The sequence below is a fragment of the Schistocerca nitens genome, chromosome 2, assembly GCF_023898315.1.
Source record: "Schistocerca nitens isolate TAMUIC-IGC-003100 chromosome 2, iqSchNite1.1, whole genome shotgun sequence".
In the NCBI taxonomy this organism is placed as follows: domain Eukaryota; kingdom Metazoa; phylum Arthropoda; class Insecta; order Orthoptera; family Acrididae; genus Schistocerca; species Schistocerca nitens.
Window position 1 is genome coordinate 430,789,362 of NC_064615.1, and position 8,806 is coordinate 430,798,167.

The following is an 8,806-nucleotide window of genomic DNA, read 5'->3' on the forward strand; positions in this document are numbered from 1 at the left end:
GACAAATTTTGTTCAGCATATGAAGTTTGGTACATGTTTATAGATAACTGTATTGAATGTTACAAACCAGCCGAATTCCTTACTGTGAATGAGAAGTTATATACGACCAAAAGGCGATGTCGTTTTTCTCACTACATGACTGACAAACCTGACAATAACGGCATGAAGTATTGGTGCCCATAACGCTAAGGTTCGATATGTTCTAAAGGTTTTTCCTTATTTGCGAAAAAATGAAACGATACTTGCGAGTACTAGCCTGGGTGAACATGTTACACTACGTCACAAGGAACCTTTAGTGCGAAACGGGAGAACTTTTCACTCAAGGGGGCAAAAGAGCTGAAAAAGATACGAGCATTTTTGGCGCCTTGAACAGGATCGGAAGGGAAATGACACCACGTATGAGAAAGGGACAAGATGTACTTCACTCAGGTGTTGTTTATAAATGTGGCGACATTGCCCTAACATCTTACCCAGGGAAGAGTAAGAAAAATATGCTTGTTCTTAGTTCCATGCACTCCAGTGCAGCAGCCAATGAGGCTGCAGAAACGAACACTCCAGAAAGAGTCGATTTTTGGAATGACAAATTCGACAGAGACTCTGTAGATCAAACGTCACGCAAATATAGTGCAAAACCATAACGAGGCGCTGGCCAGTACATGTCTTCTGTAACATTCTGGACCTGACTGTGACCAACACGCACACGTTGTAAGTGTTGATAACTAGTTGTATCATCTCTCGATAGTATTTTGTAATGAAAGTCGTAGAAGAATTAGTAGTAAGTCAGACATTCTCTCCCTCAGCAACCCCAGACTCTACTGCTGACAGGAAGGAACATCTAAGAGAACTATATGCAAAACTTACCAGGCTGGAGTGTGAGACAATAAGAAAACTGGAGATAGTTGTTTTATATGTAAAAAATTTGTGTGTGGTTCATGTCCAAGTGAGAGGATAAGCAAAAAGTGCACTTGAATTGTCTAGCACTGTTACAGAATAAAAGTATAATCAGTGAATAGCTAAACTATCTTAAGATAATAACATTTGTCACCGCCGGCCGCGGTGGTCTAGCGGTTCTAGGCGATCAGTCAGGAATCGCGAGACTGCTACGGTCACAGGTTCGAATCCTGCCTCGGGCATGGATGTGTGTGGTGTCCTTAGGTTAGTTAGGTTTAAGTAGATATAAGTTATAGGGGACTGATGACCACAGATGTTAAGTCCCATAGTGCTCAGAGCCATTTGAACCATTTGAACCACTTGTCACCATCGTTACACCGAGTAACACACAAGCATTGAAAATTTAAGCAATTTTACGTAACACTAATATGGTGTGACTTATTTTTGTATTGTGTAACATAAAAATAAAACTTACTAGGTTCATATAAGAATGTGCCCACATAATTTTATATGAAAAATAGTAAATTCATTATTAAGAACAAGAAATGCCAAATTCTGTTACATTTTGTAAAATGAAGCTCTTTAAAATGTGACAAAAACCTCAGCAGTTAATTTACCTCCATTGGGCATTGTAGTGGATGGGCGTTCTAGTGTTAAGACACGCGTGTACTTGCAGTGTTGAAGACTCGCCCCGCCCCGTCTGTACGGTACTTCAACGCTGTCGTTGCTGCACATCTGTTGTATTGCAGGATGACACCAACGCTAGACTGTAAATACTTCACGAAGTTGCGTTGCAATAAAGTGCTATGCTTCAGTTGCTTTAGAAGCTTAAAGATTTGTCTCAAATTCTAGGAAATAATAAAAGAGAGAGGAAATTATCATGACATTAATAAATCAAAAACTTAAGAACAATTCACTAACAGTACACAATATAAATAGAAAGCAGCTGACTTACTACTTGTGTCTACATAATATGCCTTTATCTGTTTGTTACCCTTGAAAACGGAGAACGAAGTAACAAGAAAAACAGAGTTCTTCAACCTCAGTTTTCACTCCTTAACACTCAATGTAAATAATGCCCCGATAGTGTTATGAGTGCCGAGTACATAATTATTTTTGACTGGAGTTCCAAGAGATTAGAGCCAATAGGAGAATAACGTTGATTTTTTTTATAGTAATCAATCACTTATCACTTTTCGAGAAAAGCAGCAGCCAACAGGAGACGCACAAAGTTCTCTTTTATTTGCCTATTTCATTCAGCATTTTAATTCTATGCATCGTGAAACAGAGTCAAAATTTTTCAACGCTTGTTCAGTTTCTTTGTTTACTACGACAAATTCTAGCAATAAAAAGGTGAAAAAATGGTTCAGTAGGCTCTGAGCACTATGGGACTTAACATCGGAGGTCATCAGTCCCCTATAACTTATAACTACTTAAACCTAACTAACCTAAGGACATCACACACATCCATGCCCGAGGCAGGATTCGAACCTGCGACCGAAGCAATCACCCGGTTCCGGACTCAAGCGCCTAGAACCGTTTGGCCACCGCGGCCGGCATAAAAAAGCGAAAATCATTTATTTCGGAAACCGGTTGTTTTGAGCTGTCGCGTTAAATTGGCGTGGAGAGAAACAGATATAACAAAAACCCGATGTTTCAGCGATAACCGCCATCCTTGCATTAAAGTTGATGTTTACGAAAGTTCGAAGAATAAATTCGTTGTAATGCTACTTCCTCAGTCAATATTTTACATATCAAAATTGTAAAGAGTGTTGTATCTACATCTTTTACTGGAATGTGGTCTACTTGTGGTCTGCTGTTCATTGTGAACCCTTCGTCACTTTCTGGCCTACACATAGTCCCAGTCGATGTATATCTCAACGTTGTCATGAGAAAGCCAATTTTTCGTACTTGCATAGTTCGGTAGCATACTTTAGCAACCTCTAGATTGCGTTATTGTAGTTAACGCCAGTTAGCTTCATTTGCGGATGAATGAAGTGCGTGTTTAGTCGCTGGCGTTTATCAAACCACACCACAGTAGTGGAATCTCTCTGTTTTCACAAATATGACGAGTTAAAATTGTAATATGAATTGTGTTATATGTAGCCTGTGAGTTGGTTATTTATAAGTCCGTCGTTCAGTAAGTAGTTTTGAGCGCTAACTTATCAAAAAAGTTGATAGAGAAAATTTATATGGTTTATTGAATTTTCATCTAAATTTGTTTCCCCTAATTTTACAAATTCATATTTCAATTTCCCATATTCCAATGAAATTTCCAGTAACGATCAGCACAAAGCATGTTTGTGACTTGTCGTAGACTCGTAGATAGAAAAACTAAACTCGGTGCCAGACGTGCACTAAATTCTTGTGTTTAGAATACATTGTTCCATTTGGTGAAATGTGCTTCGGTAACGAAGAAGGCTTCTAATGGACATTGTCCGGTCTAATAGCATATAAGCACACTATACATTACAACTAAAATCAAAATACTAGAAGTGTAGGTGGGCGAGCTGTTCTATGCGCCACAGTCTGGAACCGCGTGACCGCTACGGTCGCAGGTTCGAATCCTGCCTCGGGCATGGGTGTCTGTGATGTCCTTAGGTTAGTTGGGTTTAAGTAGTTATAAGTTCTAGGGGAATGATGACCTCAGAAGTTAAGTCCCATAGTGCTCAGATCCATTTGAACCATTTAAACACAAATTATTATTTTAAGAAACTAATTCTCTTCTGGAAAAACAACAATTTTTGTAATTTATATATGTTCCAAATATAATTAATAATTTCAACCAGTATTTGCGAAAAATCGTTTTTTATTTGCACATGAAAGAATTTGGATTATTCCAACCCCACTGCACTAATAATGTTAAATCAGTTGACCACTGCTACGATGCGTTAAGAACTAGCGCCACAGTAGGGTTCACATTCTCAACAAAGTTCACCTAAAAATGGTTTATTGATGTTCCACTGAACCAAAGGACGTAAACCGCTAAGCGTTTAAATTAAGGTTATTGATAATTTTGTTTACTTACTGTTATTTTTGCGGTCTTGTTTCACTTATATTTTGCAAATTTCATGTTATGACACAAATTGCCTTTATAGTATGTTTGTCTGTTATATTTCAACGTACGTGTTCAGCGTTTTCATTCGTAATGTACTGTTTAACGCAAATGTTCTGCTCCTCTGCCTTGTTACTGTGTGACGTGCTCCAAAGAAGTGGGTCGCGAAATAAAAAATAAGGAAATTAAAAAAATACTTCCGAGAGCTCAGCCCGAGGCTTGTGAAAAAATGGTATATCAGACAACATGTATGCCTGCAGCACTGTCAAACTTGGTGTCCCTTTATCCTGGAGTGGGAATCGTACCGCTCCTCCCCTACACGTTGTACTTCTTTCATCACGCAAGGCAAACGCACAGCTGTATTCTAACAGCAGCTGCCATTATGCCTGATATAACTTTTTACTTTCAACTGTGGAAGGAGACCTTTTTCTCCTTCGCATTGTAACGTGATCTGAACGTCGTTCATTGATGCTGGCTGTGGTAGCTTGTTCCAGTGAGAAACGTGGTCACAGGGAAACGCGCTGTATGCCAGGTCAACTGACATTATGATTAGTCCTAACTCCGATGCAGTCTGGAACTGTCAATGGTAATGCTCTTAGAGATGCGTCTGGAACAGATGGTGGGCACGAATATGTGAAATGACCTAGGGGAAGTAGGGAGATGATAGTGCAAGACTTGTTACAGTTGGTAGACAGATTGACGAGAAATAGAATACGAAAAAAAATTAAAGCAATGAGCTCAATTTACCAACTATTACAAAATGTGCGCTATCACAGGTCATCGATGTACACGCTACTATAAAGGTGAATTTACGATATATCTGCGTATATTGTGGCTCGAATATTAACATAAATAAAAGCATTAAAAATTGCCGTTAAAGAAAAGTCTTATTAAAGTAAAATGAAATGGATGCAACAGAAGTACTTTTCTAGGTTCGTAGCATTTATAAACCATTACTCTAATTGGAATATTTATCCACGGATCACATTTAAGGAGCAGTTTTTGCGAACTGTTTGCAAACTACGATAAATAGTTTGAAGCAAAACACGAAAAAGAAAAAGTATAAAGATGCAAGGGAATTAAAGACATTAACGGCCAGCGGCCAGTGGGCATTGTTTTATAAAATGGGGAAAGTTGAAAATTTGTGGCGGACCAGGATATGAACCTGGTTCTCCTGCTTACTAGCAAATGTTCTGAACACTACACCATCTGGACACCACAGTCACCACAATCGCATGGACTACCCTAGCACGCCTCCAATCAGACCCAAATTCTCAGATTATACGACACACTATTGATGTACTGCCCCTGTTTATTAGCCTTGTTATTAGGGAAATCTCGCCGATTCTTGTAAGATTTCGAGCATGGACAAGTCCGAAACAATAGACACCACAGGGTAAATCAAATCACCTAAAACTTACTGCACAGGTATTGCAGAAATGAAAAGTGCTATTGATGTGCAGTTTCCACAAAATGAGTGGTGGTCAGGGGCTCTTATTGTTAGCCAATCATCAGCCTTTGATAATACTTAGGAAGTGCATTTCTTGTGTAAACATACAATATTTTAAATGGTACAATGACTATTGAAGTTGACAAACTAAAAGTGGGGTGAATTATAATATCAGTGTTTGTTGCAGTATTCGCATGCGAGTCTTTTACGAGATACCGTATTTTGAAAAATTGCACACCGACACATTAATAACAACTGGACATCGGATTTAAGGTAAAGACCTATTTTGTTCCTCATTAAGTAAAAAAATAGTTCAAATGGCTCTGAGCACTATGGGACTTAGCTTCTGAGGCCATCAGTCCCCTAGAACTTAGAACTACCTAAACCTAACTAACCTAAGGACATCATACACTCCCATGCCCGAGGCACGATTCGAACCTGCGACAGTAGCGTCCGCGCGGTTCCAGATTGTAGCGTCTAGAACCGCTCTGCCACCCCGACCGGCCCTCATTAAGTAAAGACAATAAAATTGTACATACGCCAATTACGCCAGTTTATTGTCGAAAATGCTAGTTTTATAGCACATAAAAATACCTAATATCAGGTTAGTACCTGATTGTATCTAAATTTTAAAAATACAATTAAATAAAATTTTTTATGGCTAACTTTCTCTCGTCGTCTTCCCAGTTAAGAATTACTCAAATACTCCATCGAAAGTTGTAATTTTATAGTACCTAAAATACTTAATTTCATGTTAGAACCTGATTTTACCTTATTTTTTAAAATCGTAAAAATACTTAATTTCATGTTAGAACCTGACTGTATTACATTTTTAAAAATACAGACAAATAAAATTTTGTATCTAGAATGAAATTTTCACTCTACAGCGGAGTGTTCGCTGATATGAAATTTCCTGGCAGATTAAAACTGTGTGCCGGACCGAGACTCGAACTCGGGACCTTTGCCTTTCTCGGGCAAGTGCTCTACCAACTGAGCTACCCAAACACGACTCACGCCCCGTCCTCACAGCTTCAAGTCCGCCAGTACCTCGTCTCCTACCTTCCAAACTTTACAGAAGCTCTCCTGCGAACCTTGCAGAACTAGCACTCCTGAAAGAAAGTATATTGCGGAGACATGGCTTAGCCACAGCCTGGGGGTTGTTTCTAGAATGAAATTTTCACTCTACAGCGGAGTGTTCGCTGATATGAAACTTCCTGGCAGATTAAAACTGTGTGCCGGACCGAGACTCGAACTCGGGACCTTTGCCTTTCGCGGGCAAGTGCTCTGCCAACTGAGCTACCCAAACACGACAGAAGCCTCTGTAAAGTTTGGAAGGTACCAGACGAGGTACTGGCTGAATTGAAGCTGTGAGGACGGGGCGTGAGTCGTGCTTGGGTATCTCAGTTGGCAGAGCACTTATCCGCGAAAGGCAAAGGTCCCGCGTTCGAGTCTCGGTCCGGCACACAGTTTTAATCTGACAGGATGTTTAAAAATTTTGTATGACTAAAACTACTCTTCTGGTCTTCCCAGCTACTTAAGATTGGTTCAAATGGCTCAGAGCACTATGGGACATAACTTCTGAGGTCATCAGTCCCATAGAACTTAGAACTACTTAAACCTAACTAAACTAAGGACATCACACACATCCATGCCCGGTGCAGGATTCGAACCTGCGGCCGTAGCGGTCGTGCGGTTCCAGACTGTAGCGCCTAGAACCGCTCGGTCACACCGGCCGGCCCAGCTATTTAAGAAAACAGTAATGGAATGATAACTGGTTTGTTTGCATGCTTGAACGCCAATAGTGCGTCAGACGACAACAGCATAAGCCAGGCTGTTCCAGCCCGCCCAGCTGCGCAGAGCGTTGTCGCTCGCTGTGAACCGCCAAATGGGCCGGCAGGCCACTGACGAGCCTTGTGATCTGACTCCGGCGCCTTCCCCTCCTGTCGGAACAGCCTATTTAAAACACATGCACTGTCTCTATTCAGTGGCAGCAAGCTGCTTAGATGTGGTGAAATATTTCACAGTGGCAGTATATTTGTGGAAAGTCAAGCATGCCGAAGGTAGCCAACTCTGAATATCCTCTGATTCGCCAGTGTTACAAGAATTTTATGATTTCTCTGCAGAAGGAAGAGTTATTCACTGCACTGTGTGCTACAAAGACGTAACTAAAGTGTTAACCTTTTATCTGCTACGCCCACTCAGAGAACAGTGATGCCACTGATTTTCCCGGGTTAACTTGGACCAGACGCATGCGAATTTAAAAATAATGTTTCTAAACACTTGATATAGGTTAATTTTGCTAAGTAGATCTCGTACGTAAGTTCTTCCACAAAGTATTTCTCATTTCTTTTTGTTTTTATGTAGGTTGTGTACAGAGGTCGCATTTAAGTCAGCATGTCGCAGGCAAATTTAATAAGTCAGACTTGAAACAAAAGTTTGTAACTAAACCAAATGCCACAAACAAAAACGAATTTCATCCTGACCTGTGTCTAGCCATTGTTGCAGCAAACATGCCATTCAATGCAGTTGAAAACAGTCAGTTCAAAAGTTTTCTAGAGAAATACTGTCACCGCAGCATTCCATCAGAGCCGGCCGTGGTGGCCGAGCGGTTCTAGGCGCTACAGTCTGGAACCGCGCGACCGCTACGGTCGCAGGTTCGAATCCCGCCTCGGGTATGGATGTGTGTAATGTCCTTAGGTTAGTTAGGTTTAAGTAGTTCTAAGTTCTATGGGACTGATGACCTCAGATGTTAAGTCCCATAGTGCTCAGAGCCATTTGAACCAGCCACTTCATCAGAATCCACACTGAGAAAGAACTATTTGGATACTTTATACGAAAATACATTGAGCAGGATTAGGGACGATGTAGGTGAATCATACATGTGGATCTCTGTCTATGAGAGAACTGACAGGCAAGGTCGATATGTGGCTGATTTGCTTGCTGGAGAGTTAGATCCTGACACTCGCTTTGTACCTCATCTAATCTTCAGCTAGGAGTTAGAGACTAATTGTTTCCACAATTGCTCAGTTTGCTAATAAATCCCTGAAAATACTTGCCCCATCAGTCTAGATGAAAATAAAGTACTTGCAGTCTACACTGACGCAGCTGCATACATGATTGCCGCTGTTAAATTGTTGAAAGTATTTTACCCAGCCTCGCTCCATACCACATCTCTTGCCCATGCCATGAATCGTGTAGCTGACACGATACGTCTCGAATTTCCACATGTGTATCAGCTAGTTTCAACCATCAAAAAGGTTTTTATCAAAGCAACTACATGAATCGAGTTATTTCGAGAGGAACTTCCTAGCGTACCACTTCCACCACAACCAATACTTACTCGCTGGGGAACGTGGCTAGAGGCCGTGGAATATTACAGGAAGGATTTGGAAGACATTAGGAACATTGTA

At 40.6% G+C, this 8,806-nt stretch overlaps 1 non-coding gene across 1 annotated transcript; it reads right to left on the bottom strand.

Annotated features, from left to right (window-relative positions):
* Window positions 1-6,326: 6,326 nt before the first annotated feature.
* Window positions 6,327-6,401, bottom strand: Trnas-aga (transfer RNA serine (anticodon AGA)). Its single transcript has one exon. It is a non-coding gene; the product is annotated as a tRNA-Ser (tRNA).
* Between the last annotated feature and the right edge of the window lie 2,405 nt (window positions 6,402-8,806).